Source organism: Anomaloglossus baeobatrachus, unplaced genomic scaffold (assembly GCF_048569485.1).
Source record: "Anomaloglossus baeobatrachus isolate aAnoBae1 unplaced genomic scaffold, aAnoBae1.hap1 Scaffold_201, whole genome shotgun sequence".
In the NCBI taxonomy this organism is placed as follows: domain Eukaryota; kingdom Metazoa; phylum Chordata; class Amphibia; order Anura; family Aromobatidae; genus Anomaloglossus; species Anomaloglossus baeobatrachus.
Window position 1 is genome coordinate 72,607 of NW_027441971.1, and position 26,575 is coordinate 99,181.

General features: G+C 46.0%; 9 non-coding genes across 9 annotated transcripts; all 9 read left to right on the forward strand.

Moving 5' to 3' along the window:
* Positions 1-1,119: 1,119 nt before the first annotated feature.
* LOC142260948 (U2 spliceosomal RNA) lies at positions 1,120-1,310 on the forward strand. Its single transcript, XR_012728787.1, has one exon. It is a non-coding gene; the product is annotated as a U2 spliceosomal RNA (small nuclear RNA).
* A 1,582-nt stretch (positions 1,311-2,892) lies between these two features.
* On the forward strand, positions 2,893-3,085 carry LOC142260928 (U2 spliceosomal RNA). The gene has a single exon (XR_012728774.1). It is a non-coding gene; the product is annotated as a U2 spliceosomal RNA (small nuclear RNA).
* Positions 3,086-9,753: 6,668 nt separating this feature from the next.
* Positions 9,754-9,937, forward strand: LOC142260937 (U2 spliceosomal RNA). The gene has a single exon (XR_012728779.1). It is a non-coding gene; the product is annotated as a U2 spliceosomal RNA (small nuclear RNA).
* Positions 9,938-11,516: 1,579 nt separating this feature from the next.
* LOC142260957 (U2 spliceosomal RNA) lies at positions 11,517-11,712 on the forward strand. The gene has a single exon (XR_012728792.1). It is a non-coding gene; the product is annotated as a U2 spliceosomal RNA (small nuclear RNA).
* A 1,420-nt stretch (positions 11,713-13,132) lies between these two features.
* Positions 13,133-13,323, forward strand: LOC142260835 (U2 spliceosomal RNA). Its single transcript, XR_012728705.1, has one exon. It is a non-coding gene; the product is annotated as a U2 spliceosomal RNA (small nuclear RNA).
* Positions 13,324-14,911: 1,588 nt separating this feature from the next.
* Positions 14,912-15,102, forward strand: LOC142260962 (U2 spliceosomal RNA). The gene has a single exon (XR_012728797.1). It is a non-coding gene; the product is annotated as a U2 spliceosomal RNA (small nuclear RNA).
* Positions 15,103-17,311: 2,209 nt separating this feature from the next.
* LOC142260859 (U2 spliceosomal RNA) lies at positions 17,312-17,510 on the forward strand. The gene has a single exon (XR_012728716.1). It is a non-coding gene; the product is annotated as a U2 spliceosomal RNA (small nuclear RNA).
* Positions 17,511-24,082: 6,572 nt separating this feature from the next.
* Positions 24,083-24,273, forward strand: LOC142260902 (U2 spliceosomal RNA). The gene has a single exon (XR_012728751.1). It is a non-coding gene; the product is annotated as a U2 spliceosomal RNA (small nuclear RNA).
* Positions 24,274-25,574: 1,301 nt separating this feature from the next.
* On the forward strand, positions 25,575-25,758 carry LOC142260944 (U2 spliceosomal RNA). Its single transcript, XR_012728784.1, has one exon. It is a non-coding gene; the product is annotated as a U2 spliceosomal RNA (small nuclear RNA).
* Positions 25,759-26,575: the final 817 nt, after the last annotated feature.

The following is a 26,575-nucleotide window of genomic DNA, read 5'->3' on the forward strand; positions in this document are numbered from 1 at the left end:
GTTGGCTCACCCTCCTGGAGGAAGAGTTTGCTTGCTCTTGGACATTCTAAAAGAGAGGTCATGATAGACATTTAGCTTCTGAGCCCAATTGGGGACGGTCATGGGTGATGAATGTTTTGCAACCTGCTGCAAAGCCTGATACTGCAATATAAGGAACGTCAAATATTAAGAATGGGCGGCCTATGAAAGAATTAGTACTTTCATTAAGTATACTTAAACGGCTAATTGGGAATAGACAAACTGTAAAAAGCCCTCTGAGAAAGCCCCTCTCTAACCTTTGTTAGTAAGCTTTTCTGTAGTCTGCCTGTTGATGTATTTTCCGTTTGAACAGTGCACAACATGAAGAGACGGAACACTGGCGGCTTGTCACAATGCCCCCCGCTGACATCACAATAGCGCTGCTGCCTAGAAAGCTAGCTGCGCAGCAGAAGTTTCTCTTTGGGTGGGAGGTGGGCTAGTGGAAGGAGGGGGCAAGCTTTTTTTTTTTTTTTTTCTCGGGTGGTAGGGGGATGATAGGAGAAGGGATGCGGGTGGTGAGATGGGTACAGAGGGCAGGGTTTGGGGCTGGGAAGGGAAGGGAAAAGATTAGGGTTTGGGGATGATGAAAGGGCGTTCTACGGGTAAGGATGGCAAAGGGTGGCAGTGACGGGAAGTCAGGCGACCTGTCCTGTCCGTCTTTTTGTATCATGAATTGGAAAGACTGCAAGGGGGAGGGGAGTTGCTTGTACCCAAAAGGAGGAGTTATTCAGATTCATTGCAGTGGGCGGCGGCTGCAAAACGCACCATTCTTCTTGTTTTTGCTCTGCAAAGCAGCCTTTTCAAGGGTTGGCTTGGGTGACAAAATGTCTTCTGTAGGCGTGGGTTTGTCTCCCCTCACTCTCTCTCCCTAAGATGTGTCTGGCATAGGCCAGGGTGCCACTCGAGGCCCAAACCAATTCTGGTTATCGCTTCTCGGCCTTTTGGCTAAGATCAAGTGTAGTTTGGGAGGGTACTACCTTGGTTGGTGCTGAAAGGTGCCAGGGTATTGCACAACTGCTGGCCTTGGGGGAGTGTGCATCGTAGGATGTCATAGCCCTCTTGTGACGGACAGTTACCTGGGCACCGAGAGGCGGTCACTTTATTATTTTCAAACTCATCCTTCAAAAAAAAAAAAAAAATCTGTTCTTATCAGTTTAATATCTGATACGTCCCCTATCTGGGGACCATATATTAAATGGATTTTTAGAACAGGGAGATGGAAAAAGAGCTTGCTCTGTCCACTCCACGCATTGACCTGGTATTGCAGTACCTCCAGGACCGGTGCACCCCTTCTTAACCCAGTTTCCAAAAGCAGAACTCAATTCACCTGATTCATATTAGCCCGATTAATGAATTGAAAGCATACAACTTCATATGCACCTCAATTTGGCCCATTCACTTTTCACACTTCAAACTCCTTTTGTTTTTTATCTTTCACACTTTTTACTTGCTTTATTCATCCAAATAGCAAACTCATCACTACTCAACTTGACCAACTCTGCTATGTCCCGTGCAGTATCTTGTTCTCAGGCTAATCTAGATCATGTGCAATTGAATGGAATAGATCCCTTTTGGACAAAGTGGATTCTATTGCTGCTGCTGCTGCTGCTGCAGTGACCACAGGTGTGAGAAGATCTACAATTGGCATCTGGTGCTATCTCTCCGCTTCCACTCCAAATAAAGTTTCCTGTTTATTCCTATCATGCATTGTTTTTTGGGCTTTTCTTTGAGCAATGATGATGTCTTTAGTGGTCTGTTGGCTCACCCTCCTGGAGGAAGAGTTTGCCTGCTCTTGGACATTCTAAAAGAGAGGTCATGATAGACATTTAGCTTCTGAGCCCAATTGGGGACGGTCATGGGTGATGAATGTTTTGCAACCTGCTGCAAAGCCTGATACTGCAATATAAGGAACGTCAAATATTAAGAATGGGCGGCCTATGAAAGAATTAGTACTTTCATTAAGTATACTTAAATGGCTAATTGGGAATAGACAAACTGTAAAAAGCCCTCTGAGAAAGCCCCTCTCTAACCTTTGTTAGTAAGCTTTTCTGTAGTCTGCCTGTTGATGTATTTTCCGTTTGAACAGTGCACAACATGAAGAGACGGAACACTGGCGGCTTGTCACAATGCCCCCCGCTGACATCACAATAGCGCTGCTGCCTAGAAAGCTAGCTGCGCAGCAGAAGTTTCTCTTTGGGTGGGAGGTGGGCTAAAGGAAGGAGGGGGCAAGCTTTTTTTTTTTTTTTTTCTCGGGTGGTAGGGGGATGATAGGAGAAGGGATGCGGGTGGTGAGATGGGTACAGAGGGCAGGGTTTGGGGCTGGGAAGGGAAGGGAAAAGATTAGGGTGTGGGGATAATGAAAGGGCGTTCTACGGGTAAGGATGGCAAAGGGTGGCAGTGACGGGAAGTCAGGCGACCTGTCCTGTCCGTCTTTTTGTATCATGAATTGGAAAGACTGCAAGGGGGAGGGGAGTTGCTTGTACCCAAAAGGAGGAGTTATTCAGATTCATTGCAGTGGGCGGCGGCTGCAAAACGCACCATTCTTCTTGTTTTTGCTCTGCAAAGCAGCCTTTTCAAGGGTTAGCTTGGGTGACAAAATGTCTTCTGTAGGCGTGGGTTTGTCTCCCCTCACTCTCTCTCCCTAAGATGTGTCTGGCATAGGCCAGGGTGCCACTCGAGGCCCAAACCAATTCTGGTTATCGCTTCTCGGCCTTTTGGCTAAGATCAAGTGTAGTTTGGGAGGGTACTACCTTGGTTGGTGCTGAAAGGTGCCAGGGTATTGCACAACTGCTGGCCTTGGGGGAGTGTGCATCGTAGGATGTCATAGCCCTCTTGTGACGGACAGTTACCTGGGCAACGAGAGGCGGTCACTTTATTATTTTCAAACTCATCCTTCAAAAAAAAAAAAAAAAAATCTGTTCTTATCAGTTTAATATCTGATATGTCCCCTATCTGGGGACCATATATTAAATGGATTTTTAGAACAGGGAGATGGAAAAAGAGCTTGCTCTGTCCACTCCACGCATTGACCTGGTATTGCACTACCTCCAGGACCGGTGCACCCCTTCTTAACCCAGTTTCCAAAAGCAGAACTCAATTCACCTGATTCATATTAGCCCGATTTAATGAATTGAAAGAAAGCATACAACTTCATATGCACCTCAATTTGGCCCATTCACTTTTCACACTTCAAACTCCTTTTGTTTTTTATCTTTCACACTTTTTACTTGCTTTATTCATCCAAATAGCAAACTCATCACTACTCAACTTGACCAACTCTGCTATGTCCCGTGCAGTATCTTGTTCTCAGGCTAATCTAGATCATGTGCAATTGAATGGAATAGATCCCTTTTGGACAAAGTGGATTCTATTGCTGCTGCTGCTGCTGCTGCAGTGACCACAGGTGTGAGAAGATCTACAATTGGCATCTGGTGCTATCTCTCCGCCTACACTCCAAATAAAGTTTCCTGTTTATTCATATCATGCATTGTTTTTTGGGCTTTTCTTTGAGCAATGATGATGTCTTTAGTGGTCTGTTGGCTCACCCTCCTGGAGGAAGAGTTTGCTTGCTCTTGGACATTCTAAAAGAGAGGTCATGATAGACATTTAGCTTCTGAGCCCAATTGGGGACGGTCATGGGTGATGAATGTTTTGCAACCTGCTGCAAAGCCTGATACTGCAATATAAGGAACGTCAAATATTAAGAATGGGCGGCCTATGAAAGAATTAGTACTTTCATTAAGTATACTTAAACGGCTAATTGGGAATAGACAAACTGTAAAAAACCCTCTGAGAAAGCCCCTCTCTAACCTTTGTTAGTAAGCTTTTCTGTAGTCTGCCTGTTGATGTATTTTCCGTTTGAACAGTGCACAACATGAAGAGACGGAACACTGGCGGCTTGTCACAATGCCCCCCGCTGACATCACAATAGCGCTGCTGCCTAGAAAGCTAGCTGCGCAGCAGAAGTTTCTCTTTGGGTGGGAGGTGGGCTAGTGGAAGGAGGGGGCAAGCTTTTTTTTTTTTTTTTTCTCGGGTGGTAGGGGGATGATAGGAGAAGGGATGCGGGTGGTGAGATGGGTACAGAGGGCAGGGTTTGGGGCTGGGAAGGGAAGGGAAAAGATTAGGGTTTGGGGATGATGAAAGGGCGTTCTACGGGTAAGGATGGCAAAGGGTGGCAGTGACGGGAAGTCAGGCGACCTGTCCTGTCCGTCTTTTTGTATCATGAATTGGAAAGACTGCAAGGGGGAGGGGAGTTGCTTGTACCCAAAAGGAGGAGTTATTCAGATTCATTGCAGTGGGCGGCGGCTGCAAAACGCACCATTCTTCTTGTTTTTGCTCTGCAAAGCAGCCTTTTCAAGCGTTGGCTTGGGTGACAAAATGTCTTCTGTAGGCGTGGGTTTGTCTCCCCTCACTCTCTCTCCCTAAGATGTGTCTGGCATAGGCCAGGGTGCCACTCGAGGCCCAAACCAATTCTGGTTATCGCTTCTCGGCCTTTTGGCTAAGATCAGGTGCAGAGCTTCACGGTTTTGTGCCTGGTTTTGGCTGGAAGGTGCTCGAGGTACCCGGCTCCTTGGCCTGGGGGGATCGTTTCACCTCACGGTGGGACTTCACCCCCCTGCTGCTATTAGGGAGCCGGATTAGTCCTCGGGCAACGAGCGGTGATCCCCCGGCGAAAGGCCGAGCCCGTGAGAAACGGTAGGCTTTTTGTCAAGCTATTGCTGGTACAATGCCGTGTATTCAGCAATTTACTTCTGGCTCCGGCCAGCTTGTAAACTCGGTGAAAATCGAGGTTCCAAAAGACCACTTTGGTTGTGGAAATGGAGAGGCGTTCTACAACCGTTTGTTGCGAGACCTCTTGGGTGTAAGGAAAGAGGATGTGTACTGTCTGCAGGAGAGGGGGCAGTGCACGTACATCCTGACGTTGAGGACCAAGACTGCCTGTAGCACTTTCCAAGGGCGAGTGAAGGGTGCCACCCATAACCAGCTATTGGAGGGGGTGGTTTTCACTTACCTGTATAGTGAAGGCGAGATCCCTGTGGTGGTGTACATGTACAACCCGTATGTCAGTGAGCACGACATTGGGTTGTATCTTAGGCGTTTCTGTACCTCTGTCCGCTTTGTGGGGAACGTGCACACCATCAATGAGATTTGGAATGGCAAACGTCGGTTTTTGGTGCGCTTTAACCCAGACCCAGAGAGTTCAGAGGGCCATGTACACCCCCCCTCCACGGTAGTGCTGGGAAAAAACATTGGATACCTATTCTACAATGGGCAACCCCGCAGATGTCGGAAGTGTGGCGGTCTTGGTCACTTGCAGCATGAGTGCAAGAACGAGAAAGTCAGTGAGTGCCATAACTGTGGTCAATGGGGTCATACCTCTAAAGATTGCACAAGTGATAAGATCTGCAGCGGATGCGGTCTGTGTACCCATCTATTTAGTAGCTGTCCGTTACGGCCTAGGCGGTCCGGGGGTCCCCAGACACCTGCGGCAAGCTCCGCAGGAGTGCCTTCCCATGCGGGTATGGCCAAGACGGGGTCCCTGGTCGCTAGCTTTGCAGATGTGCTTATTGGTCGAAGGAGACCCGACCCGGTTGTGGTAAGCGCTACTGACTCAGCTCCCCCCTGTAATGCTGAGTCATCACCCACTCCTGCAGGTAGCCAGGTTACACCTGGTGGGGAGTTGGGATCCCCCCGGAGCGGTTCTGGGGGAAGACCGAGTCAGCCTGGCTGCTCGGTAGTTCCTGAATCCATGCTGGAGGCCCAGTCCGGGACCGTGACGGAGAGGGATGACAGCGTTATTGCAGACCAATCTGGTGCCCAGACGGATATCCCCCCTGATGACCACCATGAGGACAAGCCTGATGTTCCCTGTGACGTTATCCAAGACGTCCAGCCAGATGTCCACCCTGATGTGCAGGGACCACCTTCGGATGACCAGGACACTTTGGACATAGTACCCCTTGGGCAGGGGGACCAGATGGACCTGAGCACCAGCGCTAAAAGAGGCCGAAATGAGCGGGACCAGGAAATGAAAAAGAGGCGGATGGGTCCTCATGTCTCCATTCCAGCCAACAGCCCGATAGGGTCAAATGTGGACCCAGAATATGTGGACTCTGACTCCGATGATACCGGTAGTATGAACACTGTTCCATCTGTATATGACTGTTCCCATCTCTCGGACTCTGAAAGTTCTGGTCTCAACATAAACATTTAATGGCGGACATCAAAATAGCCTCACTGAATGTGAGGAGCTTAAAAAGCCCGATCAGAAGAGTGGCCCTGTTTGCATGGCTAATGACCTTGAATTTTGATATTTTTTTCTTACAGGAATGCGCCATTGGCCATGACCTTACATACTCTGACATTAAAAAAGACTGGACCTTAGGGCCCTCTGTCTGGTCGGGGTCTAACATGAATAAGGCTGCTGGAGTGGGGATTTTATTTAAAAACAAAGATGTTAAGATTTTATCTGTCACAGAAATTTCTCCAGGCCGTGCTTTGTTAACTCATGCAGTTTTTAATGGTTTTACTTGTCGTTTTATTAATATTTATGCTCCCCCTGAAAAAAATGAACGCTCCTCCCTTTTTAATGACATGCAGTTGTTTTTAACAGGTCCATCCCCTGTGGTGGTGGGGGGGATTTTAACTGTGTGATGTTGGGAGAGGGGAGAGGAGGTGGTGACAATACTAGAAAACCAGACAAAACCTCATGTCAAGTCAAGCATATTTTATCTGATTTTAGATTGCAGGATGCCTGGAGAAATATCCACCCGTCTGACCCAGGGTACACATGGAGTAATGGTACTGTCTCTTCCCGTATTGATTTTATTCTTTCCTCCTCAGATTCCTTTACCCCTAAATCAGCCGGGCTCATGACGAATATTTTTTCAGACCACGCCCTCATATATGCAGATTTGGAATATGCAGATGAGGAGACAGTGGGTAAACGCTCCTGGAAACTAAATACATTGTTATTACAGGATGAAGAAACCCGGGCTGCATTTATTGGTAAATATAAAATATGGAGGAGTAAGAAATGTCCAGAGCAATCCATGTCTAATTGGTGGGATGGAGTTAAATGTCGCATACGGAATTTCTTTGTCACAGTGGGTAGGAGGCGGGCCCGGGAAAAGAGAAGGTGTTTCAGGGATCTCAATGTTAGATTGGAGACTCTCCATAAGTTAAAAGGGTGGGGAGTCCCTGGGGCGGAGGAGGACATTGCCAAGTTAAAAATTGAGATCCAGAACTTTCTTGACCAAAAAGGAAAAGAGATAATATTTAATTCTCGGGTAAAACATTTGGAAGAAGATGAGACATGCTCCAGATTTTTTTTTAAAAAAGTGGGGGAGAGGAAGAATTTTATACGGGAGTTGGGAGGTCAGACATCATCAAAGGGAATGCTAGAGGAGGCTTCTAACTTTTTTAGCAACCTTTTTAACCTCAAACACATTGATCAGTCTTGTTTTAATGATAATTTGAATTTTTTATCCCTTTTTTTTATCCACCAAGGACCAGGACCTCCTGTCTGAGGAAATAAACATGGGGGAGGTGGAGGGAGCCCTAAAAGATTTTCAAAAAGGTAAAGCTCCAGGGTCAGACGGTCTCCCCATAGAGTTTTATCATGTTTTCTGGGATGTTATTAAAGATGATCTTATGGGAGTTTTTCATGAGGTTTTTAAAGACAATTTTATACCCTATTCTTGGAAGAAATGTGTGATTACCCTGATCTTTAAAAAAGGAGATAAGGCAAACTTAGAAAACTGGAGGCCTATCTCTCTTTTAAATACTGATTATAAGATATTGGCAAAAGTTTTAAGTAGTCGTATTAAAAGTGTTATTAAAAGTGTGATCCATCCAGATCAGGTCTGCGGTATCCCCGGACGGTCCATCTGGGAGCATCTTAACCTTATACGGGACCTGATCTGGTACCAGAAAGATCGCAAGCAGCCTATCGCCATTTTATCCCTTGATTTTAAAAAAGCTTTTGACAGGGTATCACACTTTTATCTTTTTAGTGTTTTAGAAAAGATGGGGTTTCCTGTTGGTTTTATTGATAAAATTAAGCTTGTATACAATGACACGTATGCGCAGATTTTAATAAATGGTTTTTTAACAAAAGAGGTTGCCCTCCGATCCGGGGTAAAACAGGGTTGCCCCATGTCCCCCTTACTGTTTGTTTGTGCTATAGAACCACTCTTGTGCCGTTTACGTGAGGACAAGGTGGTTAGGGGGATCCCTGTTCCCGGAGGTGGGGGCGCCCAGGTAAAAGCGTTAGCATACATGGATGATGTGTCTGTATATTGTACCAGCTCCGCTGCCATAAACAGAGCAATGCTGGACACTGAAATTTTTAGTGCTGGATCCGGTTTTAAATTAAATAAAGAAAAATGTGATTGTTTTATTGTAGGTCAATGGGAGCCCGAGCCACCAAAGATACCGGTCCAAAATGATGGGATTAAAATTTTGGGGATCCACTTTGATGAGCAAAATGATGGGTGTAAGAACTGGGACCTGGTTCTCACAAGATTGAGTCAAAAAATATCATTATGGCAGCTAAGAAAACTCACTATGGAGGGGAAGATTCTAATCATAAAAATGATCCTGCTCCCCATCATTTTGTACGCAGCGATGGTGTTTCCTCCAAATTCTCTATACTTTAAAAGACTAATGAAACCCATCTTTTATTTTCTGTGGAACTCCAAAATGGAAAAATTAAGGAGAATCACTGTATGTAAGAGTAAAAGGAATGGTGGCAAGGGACTCCTTGACCTAAAGTTGTTTTTATTAATAAAAATTTTTGTGTTTTGTTACAAAAGTTTGAATAATGCTGGGGCTTTTGCTTGTTTTTTAAGGTATTGTACGGGGTATGTTTTTAAGAGATTGCAGGTGGATTTGTCGGTTAACCGTCCTGTTTTATTATGTCCCCCAAAGCATTATGAGATTCTGAACACCATTATCACTGAATATGACCTGACCCACGTAGACCGGGAGGTGTTGTCTAACCAGAAAAAGTTAACGGCAGCCTGCAAGGGTCATGAGGTAATGGAGGATGTCTCCAACTTCTCTTCCTCTAGGTGCCAGTTGGTGTGGAACAATGTCTCGTGTCCAGCCCTGAGCAATGCGCAAAAGGATCTTGCCTGGTCAATCGCTCACCAATGCCTCCCCACCAGAGCGTTCCAGCACCACAGAGGCTTGGTGGCTAGTGCAAGATGCCCGAGAGACAGATGTGCGAGGGAAGAGACTGTGTTCCACCTGTTCTGGCACTGCCCATACGCGCAGGAGCTATGGCAGGCTGTTGGCACCCACCTGAAGTGGGTCAGTGGGATAGAGGATTTTAATTGTGATGTGATTTTATATGGTTTTATTAAATGTCCAACCATGGCCCAAGCGCAAGTGGCCTGGTTGATGATGAATTGCTTTAAAGACGCTTTATGGAAATGTAGAAACATCCTGCTTTTTAATCATGATTTTATTTCTGTAAAAGATTGCATAGGAATCGCGTTGTGTGACATGTACACCTATTACTTAAGAGATTGTAAAATATTAGGTGCGGAGGAAGCCAAGAAACTATGGTGTCTCCAAATGTGGAATTCATACATGTTTTTATGATTGGTTTTATTCCTTGTTTTTACATGTCCTTTTAATGTACTGTTTCTTATGAATTGTCTTTTAATGAATTTCTGATGTGTTTACTATGTGAAAAGAGTTTATGGTTTTTGTGATGTTTTCTTATCTATTTGTTCAATAAAGCTTGTTTGAAACGTGATCTGTTCTTATCAGTTTAATATCTGATACGTCCCCTATCTGGGGACCATATATTAAATGGATTTTTAGAACAGGGAGATGGAAAAAGAGCTTGCTCTGTCCACTCCACGCATTGACCTGGTATTGCAGTACCTCCAGGACCGGTGCACCCCTTCTTAACCCAGTTTCCAAAAGCAGAACTCAATTCACCTGATTCATATTAGCCCGATTAATGAATTGAAAGAAAGCATACAACTTCATATGCACCTCAATTTGGCCCATTCACTTTTCACACTTCAAACTCCTTTTGTTTTTTATCTTTCACACTTTTTACTTGCTTTATTCATCCAAATAGCAAACTCATCACTACTCAACTTGACCAACTCTGCTATGTCCCGTGCAGTATCTTGTTCTCAGGCTAATCTAGATCATGTGCAATTGAATGGAATAGATCCCTTTTGGACAAAGTGGATTCTATTGCTGCTGCTGCTGCTGCAGTGACCACAGGTGTGAGAAGATCTACAATTGGCATCTGGTGCTATCTCTCCGCCTACACTCCAAATAAAGTTTCCTGTTTATTCCTATCATGCATTGTTTTTTGGGCTTTTCTTTGAGCAATGATGATGTCTTTAGTGGTCTGTTGGTTCACCCTCCTGGAGGAAGAGTTTGCTTGCTCTTGGACATTCTAAAAGAGAGGTCATGATAGACATTTAGCTTCTGAGCCCAATTGGGGACGGTCATGGGTGATGAATGTTTTGCAACCTGCTGCAAAGCCTGATACTGCAATATAAGGAACGTCAAATATTAAGAATGGGCGGCCTATGAAAGAATTAGTACTTTCATTAAGTATACTTAAACGGCTAATTGGGAATAGACAAACTGTAAAAAGCCCTCTGAGAAAGCCCCTCTCTAACCTTTGTTAGTAAGCTTTTCTGTAGTCTGCCTGTTGATGTATTTTCCGTTTGAACAGTGCACAACATGAAGAGACGGAACACTGGCGGCTTGTCACAATGCCCCCCGCTGACATCACAATAGCGCTGCTGCCTAGAAAGCTAGCTGCGCAGCAAAAGTTTCTCTTTGGGTGGGAGGTGGGCTAGTGGAAGGAGGGGGCAAGCTTTTTTTTTTTTTTTTTTCTCGGGTGGTAGGGGGATGATAGGAGAAGGGATGCGGGTGGTGAGATGGGTACAGAGGGCAGGGTTTGGGGCTGGGAAGGGAAAAGATTAGGGTTTGGGGATGATGAAAGGGCGTTCTACGGGTAAGGATGGCAAAGGGTGGCAGTGACGGGAAGTCAGGCGACCTGTCCTGTCCGTCTTTTTGTATCATGAATTGGAAAGACTGCAAGGGGGAGGGGAGTTGCTTGTACCCAAAAGGAGGAGTTATTCAGATTCATTGCAGTGGGCGGCGGCTGCAAAACGCACCATTCTTCTTGTTTTTGCTCTGCAAAGCAGCCTTTTCAAGGGTTGGCTTGGGTGACAAAATGTCTTCTGTAGGCGTGGGTTTGTCTCTCCTCACTCTCTCTCCCTAAGATGTGTCTGGCATAGGCCAGGGTGCCACTCGAGGCCCAAACCAATTCTGGTTATCGCTTCTCGGCCTTTTGGCTAAGATCAAGTGTAGTTTGGGAGGGTACTACCTTGGTTGGTGCTGAAAGGTGCCAGGGTATTGCACAACTGCTGGCCTTGGGGGAGTGTGCATCGTAGGATGTCATAGCCCTCTTGTGACGGACAGTTACCTGGGCAACGAGAGGCGGTCACTTTATTATTTTCAAACTCATCCTTCAAAAAAAAAAAAAAAAAAAAATCTGTTCTTATCAGTTTAATATCTGATACGTCCCCTATCTGGGGACCATATATTAAATGGATTTTTAGAACAGGGAGATGGAAAAAGAGCTTGCTCTGTCCACTCCACGCATTGACCTGGTATTGCAGTACCTCCAGGACCGGTGCACCCCTTCTTAACCCAGTTTCCAAAAGCAGAACTCAATTCACCTGATTCATATTAGCCCGATTAATGAATTGAAAGAAAGCATACAACTTCATATGCACCTCAATTTGGCCCATTCACTTTTCACACTTCAAACTCCTTTTGTTTTTTATCTTTCACACTTTTTACTTGCTTTATTCATCCAAATAGCAAACTCATCACTACTCAACTTGACCAACTCTGCTATGTCCCGTGCAGTATCTTGTTCTCAGGCTAATCTAGATCATGTGCAATTGAATGGAATAGATCCCTTTTGGACAAAGTGGATTCTATTGCTGCTGCTGCTGCTGCTGCTGCTGCTGCAGTGACCACAGGTGTGAGAAGATCTACAATTGGCATCTGGTGCTATCTCTCCGCCTACACTCCAAATAAAGTTTCCTGTTTATTCCTATCATGCATTGTTTTTTGGGCTTTTCTTTGAGCAATGATGATGTCTTTAGTGGTCTGTTGGCTCACCCTCCTGGAGGAAGAGTTTGCTTGCTCTTGGACATTCTAAAAGAGAGGTCATGATAGACATTTAGCTTCTGAGCCCAATTGGGGACGGTCATGGGTGATGAATGTTTTGCAACCTGCTGCAAAGCCTGATACTGCAATATAAGGAACGTCAAATATTAAGAATGGGCGGCCTATGAAAGAATTAGTACTTTCATTAAGTATACTTAAACGGCTAATTGGGAATAGACAAACTGTAAAAAGCCCTCTGAGAAAGCCCCTCTCTAACCTTTGTTAGTAAGCTTTTCTGTAGTCTGCCTGTTGATGTATTTTCCGTTTGAACAGTGCACAACATGAAGAGACGGAACACTGGCGGCTTGTCACAATGCCCCCCGCTGACATCACAATAGCGCTGCTGCCTAGAAAGCTAGCTGCGCAGCAGAAGTTTCCCTTTGGGTGGGAGGTGGGCTAGTGGAAGGAGGGGGCAAGCTTTTTTTTTTTTTTTTTTCTCGGGTGGTAGGGGGATGATAGGAGAAGGGATGCGGGTGGTGAGATGGGTACAGAGGGCAGGGTTTGGGGCTGGGAAGGGAAGGGAAAAGATTAGGGTTTGGGGATGATGAAAGGGCGTTCTACGGGTAAGGATGGCAAAGGGTGGCAGTGACGGGAAGTCAGGCGACCTGTCCTGTCCGTCTTTTTGTATCATGAATTGGAAAGACTGCAAGGGGGAGGGGAGTTGCTTGTACCCAAAAGGAGGAGTTATTCAGATTCATTGCAGTGGGCGGCGGCTTCAAAACGCACCATTCTTCTTGTTTTTGCTCTGCAAAGCAGCCTTTTCAAGGGTTGGCTTGGGTGACAAAATGTCTTCTGTAGGCGTGGGTTTGTCTCCCCTCACTCTCTCTCCCTAAGATGTGTCTGGCATAGGCCAGGGTGCCACTCGAGGCCCAAACCAATTCTGGTTATCGCTTCTGGGCCTTTTGGCTAAGATCAAGTGTAGTATCTGTTCTTATCAGTTTAATATCTGATACGTCCCCTATCTGGGGACCATATATTAAATGGATTTTTAGAACAGGGAGATGGAAAAAGAGCTTGCTCTGTCCACTCCACGCATTGACCTGGTATTGCAGTACCTCCAGGACCGGTGCACCCCTTCTTAACCCAGTTTCCAAAAGCAGAACTCAATTGACCTGATTCATATTAGCCCGATTAATGAATTGAAAGAAAGCATACAACTTCATATGCACCTCAATTTGGCCCATTCACTTTTCACACTTCAAACTCCTTTTGTTTTTTATCTTTCACACTTTTTACTTGCTTTATTCATCCAAATAGCAAACTCATCACTACTCAACTTGACCAACTCTGCTATGTCCCGTGCAGTATCTTGTTCTCAGGCTAATCTAGATCATGTGCAATTGAATGGAATAGATCCCTTTTGGACAAAGTGGATTCTATTGCTGCTGCTGCTGCTGCTGCTGCAGTGACCACAGGTGTGAGAAGATCTACAATTGGCATCTGGTGCTATCTCTCCGCCTACACTCCAAATAAAGTTTCCTGTTTATTCCTATCATGCATTGTTTTTTGGGCTTTTCTTTGAGCAATGATGATGTCTTTAGTGGTCTGTTGGCTCACCCTCCTGGAGGAAGAGTTTGCTTGCTCTTGGACATTCTAAAAGAGAGGTCATGATAGACATTTAGCTTCTGAGCCCAATTGGGGACGGTCATGGGTGATGAATGTTTTGCAACCTGCTGCAAAGCCTGATACTGCAATATAAGGAACGTCAAATATTAAGAATGGGCGGCCTATGAAAGAATTAGTACTTTCATTAAGTATACTTAAACGGCTAATTGGGAATAGACAAACTGTAAAAAGCCCTCTGAGAAAGCCCCTCTCTAACCTTTGTTAGTAAGCTTTTCTGTAGTCTGCCTGTTGATGTATTTTCCGTTTGAACAGTGCACAACATGAAGAGACGGAACACTGGCGGCTTGTCACAATGCCCCCCGCTGACATCACAATAGCGCTGCTGCCTAGAAAGCTAGCTGCGCAGCAGAAGTTTCTCTTTGGGTGGGAGGTGGGCTAGTGGAAGGAGGGGGCAAGCTTTTTTTTTTTTTTTTCTCGGGTGGTAGGGGGATGATAGGAGAAGGGATGCGGGTGGTGAGATGGGTACAGAGGGCAGGGTTTGGGGCTGGGAAGGGAAGGGAAAAGATTAGGGTTTGGGGATGATGAAAGGGCGTTCTACGGGTAAGGATGGCAAAGGGTGGCAGTGACGGGAAGTCAGGCGACCTGTCCTGTCCGTCTTTTTGTATCATGAATTGGAAAGACTGCAAGGGGGAGGGGAGTTGCTTGTACCCAAAAGGAGGAGTTATTCAGATTCATTGCAGTGGGCGGCGGCTGCAAAACGCACCATTCTTCTTGTTTTTGCTCTGCAAAGCAGCCTTTTCAAGGGTTGGCTTGGGTGACAAAATGTCTTCTGTAGGCGTGGGTTTGTCTCCCCTCACTCTCTCTCCCTAAGATGTGTCTGGCATAGGCCAGGGTGCCACTCGAGGCCCAAACCAATTCTGGTTATTGCTTCTCGGCCTTTTGGCTAAGATCAAGTGTAGTTTGGGAGGGTACTACCTTGGTTGGTGCTGAAAGGTGCCAGGGTATTGCACAACTGCTGGCCTTGGGGGAGTGTGCATCGTAGGATGTCATAGTCCCCTTGTGACGGACGGTTACCTGGCAACGAGAGGCGGTCACTTTTTTATTTTCAAACTCATCCTTCAAAAAAAAAAAAAAAAATCTGTTCTTATCAGTTTAATATCTGATACGTCCCCTATCTGGGGACCATATATTAAATGGATTTTTAGAACAGGGAGATGGAAAAAGAGCTTGCTCTGTCCACTCCACGCATTGACCTGGTATTGCAGTACCTCCAGGACCGGTGCACCCCTTCTTAACCCAGTTTCCAAAAGCAGAACTCAATTCACCTGATTCATATTAGCCCGATTAATGAATTGAAAGAAAGCATACAACTTCATATGCACCTCAATTTGGCCCATTCACTTTTCACACTTCAAACTCCTTTTGTTTTTTATCTTTCACACTTTTTACTTGCTTTATTCATCCAAATAGCAAACTCATCACTACTCAACTTGACCAACTCTGCTATGTCCCGTGCAGTATCTTGTTCTCAGGCTAATCTAGATCATGTGCAATTGAATGGAATAGATCCCTTTTGGACAAAGTGGATTCTATTGCTGCTGCTGCTGCTGCTGCAGTGACCACAGGTGTGAGAAGATCTACAATTGGCATCTGGTGCTATCTCTCCGCCTACACTCCAAATAAAGTTTCCTGTTTATTCCTATCATGCATTGTTTTTTGGGCTTTTCTTTGAGCAATGATGATGTCTTTAGTGGTCTGTTGGCTCACCCTCCTGGAGGAAGAGTTTGCTTGCTCTTGGACATTCTAAAAGAGAGGTCATGATAGACATTTAGCTTCTGAGCCCAATTGGGGACGGTCATGGGTGATGAATGTTTTGCAACCTGCTGCAAAGCCTGATACTGCAATATAAGGAACGTCAAATATTAAGAATGGGCGGCCTATGAAAGAATTAGTACTTTCATTAAGTATACTTAAACGGCTAATTGGGAATAGACAAACTGTAAAAAGCCCTCTGAGAAAGCCCCTCTCTAACCTTTGTTAGTAAGCTTTTCTGTAGTCTGCCTGTTGATGTATTTTCCGTTTGAACAGTGCACAACATGAAGAGACGAAACACTGGCGGCTTGTCACAATGCCCCCCGCTGACATCACAATAGCGCTGCTGCCTAGAAAGCTAGCTGCGCAGCAGAAGTTTCTCTTTGGGTGGGAGGTGGGCTAGTGGAAGGAGGGGGCAAGCTTTTTTTTTTTTTTTTTTCTCGGGTGGTAGGGGGATGATAGGAGAAGGGATGCGGGTGGTGAGATTGGTACAGAGGGCAGGGTTTGGGGCTGGGAAGGGAAGGGAAAAGATTAGGGTTTGGGGATGATGAAAGGGCGTTCTACGGGTAAGGATGGCAAAGGGTGGCAGTGACGGGAAGTCAGGCGACCTGTCCTGTCCGTCTTTTTGTATCATGAATTGGAAAGACTGCAAGGGGGAGGGGAGTTGCTTGTACCCAAAAGGAGGAGTTATTCAGATTCATTGCAGTGGGCGGCGGCTGCAAAACGCACCATTCTTCTTGTTTTTGCTCTGCAAAGCAGCCTTTTCAAGGGTTGGCTTGGGTGACAAAATGTCTTCTGTAGGCGTGGGTTTGTCTCCTCTCACTCTCTCTCCCTAAGATGAGTCTGGCATAGGCCAGGGTGCCACTCGAGGCCCAAACCAATTCTGGTTATCGCTTCTCGGCCTTTTGGCTAAGATCAAGTGTAGTGTTGTTCGAAGAGGTGGTTTAAGCTCCAGGCCACCTTAGTACAATGATACAATGCACACTGGAAGGTTGCGCTTGCTAGTACTCTGGGTGGATAGTATATTCATCAAGAGGAAAACATGGCCCTACCAGGATCGAGGCTATTAGACTGAGTAAGGGTGGGGGGCTATGGTACAACGTGCCCCAGGACTGACGACCCTGGAGTGAGTCTGAGCTTGCTGGCTTGGGACCCCGGCAAGTCTTGGGCTCTGTAGCACACCGTACCTTGCCTTTTCATACTTTTTGAGCATATTACCCTATGCTGGCCTTCTGGCTAGGAAGGGAAATTTTTATAATCCCGGTCGGAGGTCTGGTCAGCTTTGGGCTGAGAAACTAACACCCGGTTGGAGGTCCGGGTCAGCTTCGGCTGAGAAACCAACACCCGGTTGGAGGTCTGGGTCAGCTTCGGCTGAGAAACCAACACCCGGTTGGAGGTCCGGTTAGCCTTGGGCTGAGAAACCAACACCGGTTGACGGTCCGGGCAGTTTCGGCTGCGAAACCAACAACTAGTAGCTCTCTACTCCACTTGGGTAAGATGCCTGGGTGGACGCTGGGAGCAACAACAAGGCTCAACCAGGCTTCGGCTTGGGGGAGCACCGAAGATCCCTGACCCTTGCTGTGGCCTTCTGGCTCGGAGGGACGGGGTTGATTTTTGGGGACCCTCTCCTCACGGTGGGGTCCACACGAATCCTAGCCTTTGCACTGTTTTTGGTGTGACTTCGGTCATGCATTTTTTGTGGTGCTTTGGAAAGCTTCATTAAATCAAAAAAATCTGTTCTTATCAGTTTAATATCTGATACGTCCCCTATCTGGGGACCATATATTAAATGGATTTTTAGAACAGGGAGATGGAAAAAGAGCTTGCTCTGTCCACTCCACGCATTGACCTGGTATTGCAGTACCTCCAGGACCAGTGCACCCCTTCTTAACCCAGTTTCCAAAAGCAGAACTCAATTCACCTGATTCATATTAGCCCGATTAGCGAATTGAAATGAATTTTTATCTTTCACACTTTTTACTTGCTTTATTCATCCAAATGGCAAACTCATCACCACTCAACTTCACCAACTCTGCTATGTCCCGTGCAGTATCTTGTTGTCAGTCTAATCTAGATCATGTGCAATTGAATGGAATAGATCCCTTTTGGACAAAGTGGAGTCAGCTGCTGCAGTGACCACAGGTGTGTTGCAACCTACTGCGAAGCCTGATACCGCAATATAAGGAACGTCAAATACTAAGAATGGGCGACCTATGAAAGAATTAGTACTTTCATTAAGTATACTAAACCGGCTAATTGGGAATAGACAAACTGTAAAAAGCCCTCTGAGAAAGCCCCCCTCTAACCTTTGTTAGTACGCTTTTCTGTAGTCTGCCTGTTGATGTATTTTCCGTTTGAACAGTGCACAGCATGAAGAGACGTAACACTGGCGGCTTGTCACAATGCCCCCCGCTGACCTCACAATAGCGCTGCTGCCTAGAAAGCTAGCTGCGCAGCAGAAGTTTCTCTTTGGGTGGGAGGTGGGCTAGTGGAAGGAGGGGTCAAGCCGTTTTTTTCCCGGGTGGTAGGGGGATGACAGGACAAGGAATGCGGGGGGTGAGAAGGGTTCAGAGGGCAGGGTTTGGGGGCTGGGAAGTGAAGGGAAAAGATTAGGGTTTGGGGATGATGAAAGGGCTTTCTACAGGTAAGGATGGCAAAGGGTGGCAGTGACGGAAAGTCAGGCGACCTGTCCTGTCCGTCTTTTTGTATCATGAATTGGAAAGACTGCAAGGGGCAGGGGAGGTGCTTGTGCCCAAAAGGAGGAGTTATTCAGATTCATTGCAGTGGGCGGCGGCTGCAAAACGCACCATTCTTCGTGTTTTTGCTGTGCAAAGCAGCCTTTTCAAGGGTTGGCTTGGGTGACAAAATGTCTTCTGTAGGCGTGGGTTTGTCTCCCTCTCACTCTCTCTCCCTAACATGTGTCCGGCATAGGCCAGGGTGCCACTCGAGGCCCAAACCAATTCTGGTTATCGCTTCTCGGCCTTTTGGCTGAGATCAGATGCAGAGCTTAATTGTTTTGTGTTTGGTTTTGGCTGGAAGGTGCCCAGGGTACCCGGCTCCTTGGCCTGGGGGGATCGTTTCACCTCACGGTGGGACTTCACCCCCCTGCTGCTATTGGGGAGCCGGATTAGTCCTTGGGCAACGAGAGGTGATCCCCCGGCGAAAGGCCGTGCCCGTGGAGACGGAAAGCCTTTTGCCAATTGCTAAATGCCTTGCATTCAGCGCTTTACCACTGGCTCCGGCCAGATACCGAACTCTGTTAAGTTCGAGGTTCCCGAGGGCCACGTAGGTTATGGGCATCCACTTGAGTTCGTTAACCAAGTAATGCGTAACCTGTTGGGCGTGAGAAATGAGGATATATATTGCCTGCAGGAGAGGGGGCAAACCATCTATATCCTCACATTGACGACCAAGGCCGCCTGTGGAAGACTCCAGGAGCGAGTTAAGGCAGAGACGTGCAGTAGACTGTTGGAGGGAGTGACTGTGACGTACCTATATGGAGATGGCGAAGTCCCACTCGTAGTATACATGTACAACCCCCATGTATCTGAGGAAGACATCATGCTCTTCCTGAGCAGGTACTGCTCCTCGGTGCGTTCATCAGGGAGAGTCATGGGCTACAGTGGGTTCTGGAACGGAAAGCGAAAGTTCCTGGTACGGTTCAGACCCGACTCGGGGAGTATTGATGGTCTAATGCATCCTCCATCCACAGTTGTGCTGGGTAGGAACCATGGGTCTTTGTTTTACAATGGACAGCCAGTCTATTGTAGGAAATGTGGCGGCCTTGGTCATGTGCAAAGCAATTGCACAAATGAACGGAGAAGTCTGTGTCACAACTGCGGCAGGTGGGGGCACGCCTCCAATGAGTGCCAGAGTGAAAAAACTTGCAGTGGATGTGGCTCAGGTACCCATCTTTTCACTAATTGCCCGTTGCGGACAAGGCGACAAGGAGGTCCTCAGGCACCTGCGGCTGGTTCCGCAGGAGTGCCAGTCAAAAGCGGCTTGGCCAAAATGGGGACTCCCGGGATGAGTTTTGCAGATGTGACTGCAGGGCGTAAAAAGACTGGTACAGCAGTTCTTCCTTCAGGAAACCAGTCAAATGTTCCAGCTACTTCCAGCACAGTTGGATCATTACCCTCTCTTGCAGAAGTCCAGGTTACGCCTGGTGGAGAGATGGGATCCCCTCAGAGCGGTTCTGGGGGAGGGCAGAAGCAACAGGAATGTTCTGCGGTTCCTGAGACCCCTGACTTGTCAGCGGTGTCTCAGGTGGATTCCGGTGGAAGTGGCGTTCGCCACCCAGATGTCCGCCCGGATGTCCGCCCGGATGTCCGCCCGGAGGTCCGCCCGGAGGTCCACCCGGAGGTCCGTCCAGATGTCCGTCCAGATGTCCGTCCAGATGTCCATCCAGATGTCCATCCAGATGTCCACCCAAAGGCTCACCATGATGACCACATTGATGTTCCCTGTGATGCCCGCCCCGATGCTTCCACAGCTGTTTCTGGTGAGGTCTACTCAGATGTCCAGGATGATGCTGGCCTTGTTGATCGCCCAGATGTTAGTTTAACCATGGAGAAGGTTGGTCCAAAGGTCCCAAGCGTCCAACTGGAGGCGGACCAGATGGACCTAAGTGCCAGTTCTAAAAGAGCTGGTGAGGACTTGGAAACAGAGGGTAAGAAGCGTAAAACCCTCATTGAACAATCTGTTCCCAGTCCATCAGGCACAAATATGGACCCGAACTATCAGGTCTCGGACTCTGATGAGACGTGTAGTCTAAAAACGGTCTCATCTCTTTGTGTGGAATCTGATGGGTCAGAATTTGAGATTTCGGACTAAACAACGAACCAATAAATGGCTGCAATTCGTGTTGCCTCACTCAACGTGAGAAGCCTGAAAAGCCCAATTAGAAGGGCGGCTTTGTTGGCCTGGCTATTGACATTGAACTTTGAAGTTTTTTTTCTCCAGGAATGTGGTATAAGCCACGATTTAACCTACGATGACCTTAAAAAGGACTGGTCTATGGGTCCCTCAGTGTGGTCTGGGACTAACACAAACAAAGCCGCCGGCGTGGGTATTTTATTCAAAAACAAAAATGTTAATGTTTTATCTGTTACTGAGATTTTACCTGGTCGTGCATTATTAGTTCATGTTGTTTTTAATGGGTTTTTATGTCGTTTTTTAAATGTTTACGCCCCCCCAGATAAGAATGAGCGAGCCTCCCTTCTTAATGACATTTCTTTGTTTTTAACAGGTCCCTCTCCTTTGGTGGTGGGAGGGGATTTTAACTGTTTAATGTTGGGAGAGGGGAGAGGGGGGGGCGACCTGGCTAGACGGCCTGACAAAACCTCTAGTCAGGTCAAACATATGTTAACTGATTTTAACTTGCAAGATGTATGGAGAAAAACTCACTCAGCTGATCCGGGTTATACGTGGAAGGGTGGCTCTGTGAATTCCCGTATAGATTTCCTATTTTCCTCCACAGACACCTTTGTACCAAAAGCTGCTGGATTGATTGAAAATATTTTTTCAGATCACGCCCTCTTACATGCGGTGTTGGAACACGAGGGAGAGCCAAAAATAGGTAAGAGTGCATGGAAGTTGAATGTGACTTTATTAGAGGACGAGAAAACTAAGGCTGACTTTATTGCAAAATATAAGATCTGGAGAAGTAAAAAGCACCCAAATCAAACTATGTTAAACTGGTGGGAGGGCGTAAAATGGCGCATTAAGGATTTTTTTATTAAAGTGGGGAAACGGAAAGCCAGAGAAAAAAGAAGTAGGTTTAAAGATTTTAATGTTCGGTTGGAAACCCTCCATAAACTAAAGGCATGGGGGGTACCTGGTGTAGATGAGGACATTTCCAAGCTTAAAATAGAAATACAGAGGTTTTTGGAACAAAAGGGAAAAGAGATAGTGTTTAATTCCCATGTCAAATATCTAGAGGAAGGAGAGACATGTTCCAGATATTTTTTTAAAAAAGTGGGGGAGAGGAAACATTTTATCCAAGAATTAGAAGGACAATCTTCTGTTCAAGGCATGCTGGATGAAGCTTTTAATTTTTATAGTACTCTTTTTAGTCTTAAAACTACTGATGAATCTGCTTTTAAAGATAATCTTAATGTTTTATCCCAGTTTTTAAGCAAAGAGGATCAACAATTAATTTCAGTGGACATAAATCATGGGGAGATTGAGGAGGCTGTGAAAGACTTTAAAAAAGGTAAAGCCCCGGGGTCGGACGGTCTCCCCATGGAGTTTTATCTTTGTTTTTGGGATTTTATTAAGAATGATCTTTTAGCAGTTTTTAGTGAAGTTTTTAAGACTGATGTTTTACCCTCATCATGGAGAAAATGTGTGATTACCTTAATTTTTAAGAAAGGTGATAGGTCCAGGTTGGAAAACTGGAGGCCTATCTCCCTTTTAAATACAGAATACAAAATTTTAGCTAAAGTGATTGCAAGTAGAATGAAAAAAGTCATTAAACATGTCATCCACCCAGATCAGGTCTGCGGCATCCCTGGAAGAACCATTTGGGAGCATCTGAATCTTATCCGGGACCTGATCTGGTATCAGAGTGACTGTAAGCAACCTATGGCTATTTTATCACTTGATTTTATGAAGGCATTCGACAGGGTATCACATTTTTATCTTTTTAATGTTCTGAGAAGAATGGGTTTCCCTACAGTTTTTATTGACAAAATCAAGCTTCTATATAAGGATTCATATGCACAGGTACTAGTCAATGGTTTTGTCACTAAGGAAGTTGCCCTCCTGTCTGGGGTAAAACAAGGCTGCCCCATGTCCCCACTGTTGTTTGTATGCGCAATTGAACCACTTCTGTGCCGCCTTCGGCAGGATAGGGTGGTCAGGGGGGTCCCTATTCCAGGGGGTGGTGGAAACCAGGTAAAATCATTGGCCTATATGGATGATGTCTCTGTGTACTGTGCAAGCTCTGCAGCTGTGAACAGGGCCCTCCTGAACACTGAGATATTCAGCGCAGGGTCTGGCTTTCGTCTGAATGTTGACAAGTGTGACTGCTTGATTATTGGCCCCTGGGAGCCCGAGCCACCTAAAATCCCAGTCCAAACTGATGGTATTAAGATTTTGGGTGTACAATTTGATGCAAGAAATGATGGATGTACAAATTGGGATTTAGTATTAGATAAAATCAATAAAAAGATTTCTTTTTGGCAGCTAAGGAAAATGTCCATGGAGGGGAAGATACTTGTGATAAAAATGGTTTTATTCCCTATTATCCTGTTTGCGGCAATGGTGTTCCCCCCCAACTCCCTCTACCTGAAGAGGCTTCTCAAACCCATTTTTTATTTCTTGTGGGGCTCTAAAATGGAGAAGCTGAGGAGGGTGATTGTCAGCAAGAGTAAGGGTAACGGAGGTAAGGGGCTGCCTGATCTTAAACTGTTTTTATTAATCAAGTTATTTGTATTCTGCTTTAATTGTCTGAAAAATGACGGGGCTTTTGCATGTTTTTTAAGGTACAGCACGGGGTATGTTTTTAAAAAACTACATGTTGATATTTTACCTAATCGTCCTGTCCTTTTATCCCCTCCGAAACAATATAAGATCTTAGAGACTATTATATCTGAATATGATCTGATAAATGTGGACAAGGGAGTTTTGTCCAATCAGCGTAAGTTGACAGTTGCCTGTAAGGGTCATGAGATTATGGAGGATGTGGCTAATTTTTCCCCGTCTAGGTGCCGATTAATTTGGAACAACGTCTCATGCCCTGCTCTTAGTAATATGCAAAAGGATCTGACCTGGCAAATAGTCCACCAATGTCTCCCCACCAGGGCCTTCCAACATCGTAGGGGACTTGTGGCCAGTGCCAGATGTCCAAGAGACAGGTGTGCACAGGAGGAGACGGTGTTCCACCTGTTCTGGTATTGTGCTTACGCACAAGAGGTATGGCAGGCAGTGGGCACGCTCCTGAAATGGGTGTGCGGGTTGCGTACCCTAAATTGTGATGTGGTGTTATACGGTATAATTGATTGTCCTACCATGTACCAGGCAAAAATCGCATGGCTCATCATTAACAGTTTTAAAGAGGCCCTATGGAAAACCAGAAATATTTTACTGTTCAAGCATGATTGCATCCCTGTAAAAGACTGTATAGGTCTTGCATTATGTACCATGTACACGTATTATTTGAGAGATTGCAAAAATCAGGGAACAATAGAAGCAAAAAAGGCATGGTGTCTCCAGATATGGAACACTTTTATGTATTTATAATCATATTTAATTTGTGATTTTATATGTCTTTTTACTATATTGCTTTTAATGTATTTTATGTCATGTTTTAAGTAAAATGCTGGTTTTATGTATGTTTATGTGATTTTATGTGATATTTTACTGTACCTGTAAAAACCTGATTTGGGGTTTTATGATGCGTTTCATGTGCACAAGTAACCGTGTTTTGTATTTAATGTGTGACTTTTTGTTTGTGACGACTAATGAGTTTAATAAAGCTTGTTTGAAACGTGATCTGTTCTTATCAGTTTAATATCTGATACGTCCCCTATCTGGGGACCATATATTAAATGGATTTTTAGAACAGGGAGATGGAAAAAGAGCTTGCTCTGTCCACTCCACGCATTGACCTGGTATTGCAGTACCTCCAGGACCAGTGCACCCCTTCTTAACCCAGTTTCCAAAAGCAGAACTCAATTCACCTGATTCATATTAGCCCGATTAGCGAATTGAAATGAATTTTTATCTTTCACACTTTTTACTTGCTTTATTCATCCAAATGGCAAACTCATCACCACTCAACTTCACCAACTCTGCTATGTCCCGTGCAGTATCTTGTTGTCAGTCTAATCTAGATCATGTGCAATTGAATGGAATAGATCCCTTTTGGACAAAGTGGAGTCAGCTGCTGCAGTGACCACAGGTGTGTTGCAACCTACTGCGAAGCCTGATACCGCAATATAAGGAACGTCAAATACTAAGAATGGGCGACCTATGAAAGAATTAGTACTTTCATTAAGTATACTAAACCGGCTAATTGGGAATAGACAAACTGTAAAAAGCCCTCTGAGAAAGCCCCCCTCTAACCTTTGTTAGTACGCTTTTCTGTAGTCTGCCTGTTGATGTATTTTCCGTTTGAACAGTGCACAGCATGAAGAGACGGAACACTGGCGGCTTGTCACAATGCCCCCCGCTGACCTCACAATAGCGCTGCTGCCTAGAAAGCTAGCTGCGCAGCAGAAGTTTCTCTTTGGGTGGGAGGTGGGCTAGTGGAAGGAGGGGTCAAGCCGTTTTTTTCCCGGGTGGTAGGGGGATGACAGGACAAGGAATGCGGGGGGTGAGAAGGGTTCAGAGGGCAGGGTTTGGGGGCTGGGAAGTGAAGGGAAAAGATTAGGGTTTGGGGATGATGAAAGGGCTTTCTACAGGTAAGGATGTCAAAGGGTGGCAGTGACGGAAAGTCAGGCGACCTGTCCTGTCCGTCTTTTTGTATCATGAATTGGAAAGACTGCAAGGGGCAGGGGAGGTGCTTGTGCCCAAAAGGAGGAGTTATTCAGATTCATTGCAGTGGGCGGCGGCTGCAAAACGCACCATTCTTCGTGTTTTTGCTGTGCAAAGCAGCCTTTTCAAGGGTTGGCTTGGGTGACAAAATGTCTTCTGTAGGCGTGGGTTTGTCTCCCTCTCACTCTCTCTCCCTAACATGTGTCCGGCATAGGCCAGGGTGCCACTCGAGGCCCAAACCAATTCTGGTTATCGCTTCTCGGCCTTTTGGCTAAGATCAAGTGTAGTCCCTTCATTGGGTTTGCCTTGGTCTTGGCTGGGAGGGGCCCGGGCTTGCACGACCGCCGGCCTCGGGGATTGTTGCGCCTTTTGGTGCTTACGTCCCTTTGTGGCTGGTGGTTCCTGGGCTCGGGAGGCGATCACCCAGGCACTGCGCTTTTGTGTGGTGGCCTGCTGGCCTTCGGGGCTACCTTGATTCTGAAAATTGCGGATGAAATCTCATCTGTTCTTATCAGTTTAATATCTGATACGTCCCCTATCTGGGGATCATATATTAAATGGATTTTTAGAACAGGGAGATGGAAAAAGAGCTTGCTCTGTCCACTCCACGCATTGACCTGGTATTGCAGTACCTCCAGGACCAGTGCACCCCTTCTTAACCCAGTTTCCAAAAGCAGAACTCAATTCACCTGATTCATATTAGCCCGATTAGCGAATTGAAATGAATTTTTATCTTTCACACTTTTTACTTGCTTTATTCATCCAAATGGCAAACTCATCACCACTCAACTTCACCAACTCTGCTATGTCCCGTGCAGTATCTTGTTGTCAGTCTAATCTAGATCATGTGCAATTGAATGGAATAGATCCCTTTTGGACAAAGTGGAGTCAGCTGCTGCAGTGACCACAGGTGTGTTGCAACCTACTGCGAAGCCTGATACCGCAATATAAGGAACGTCAAATACTAAGAATGGGCGACCTATGAAAGAATTAGTACTTTCATTAAGTATACTAAACCGGCTAATTGGGAATAGACAAACTGTAAAAAGCCCTCTGAGAAAGCCCCCCTCTAACCTTTGTTAGTACGCTTTTCTGTAGTCTGCCTGTTGATGTATTTTCCGTTTGAACAGTGCACAGCATGAAGAGACGGAACACTGGCGGCTTGTCACAATGCCCCCCGCTGACCTCACAATAGCGCTGCTGCCTAGAAAGCTAGCTGCGCAGCAGAAGTTTCTCTTTGGGTGGGAGGTGGGCTAGTGGAAGGAGGGGTCAAGCCGTTTTTTTCCCGGGTGGTAGGGGGATGACAGGACAAGGAATGCGGGGGGTGAGAAGGGTTCAGAGGGCAGGGTTTGGGGGCTGGGAAGTGAAGGGAAAAGATTAGGGTTTGGGGATGATGAAAGGGCTTTCTACAGGTAAGGATGGCAAAGGGTGGCAGTGACGGAAAGTCAGGCGACCTGTCCTGTCCGTCTTT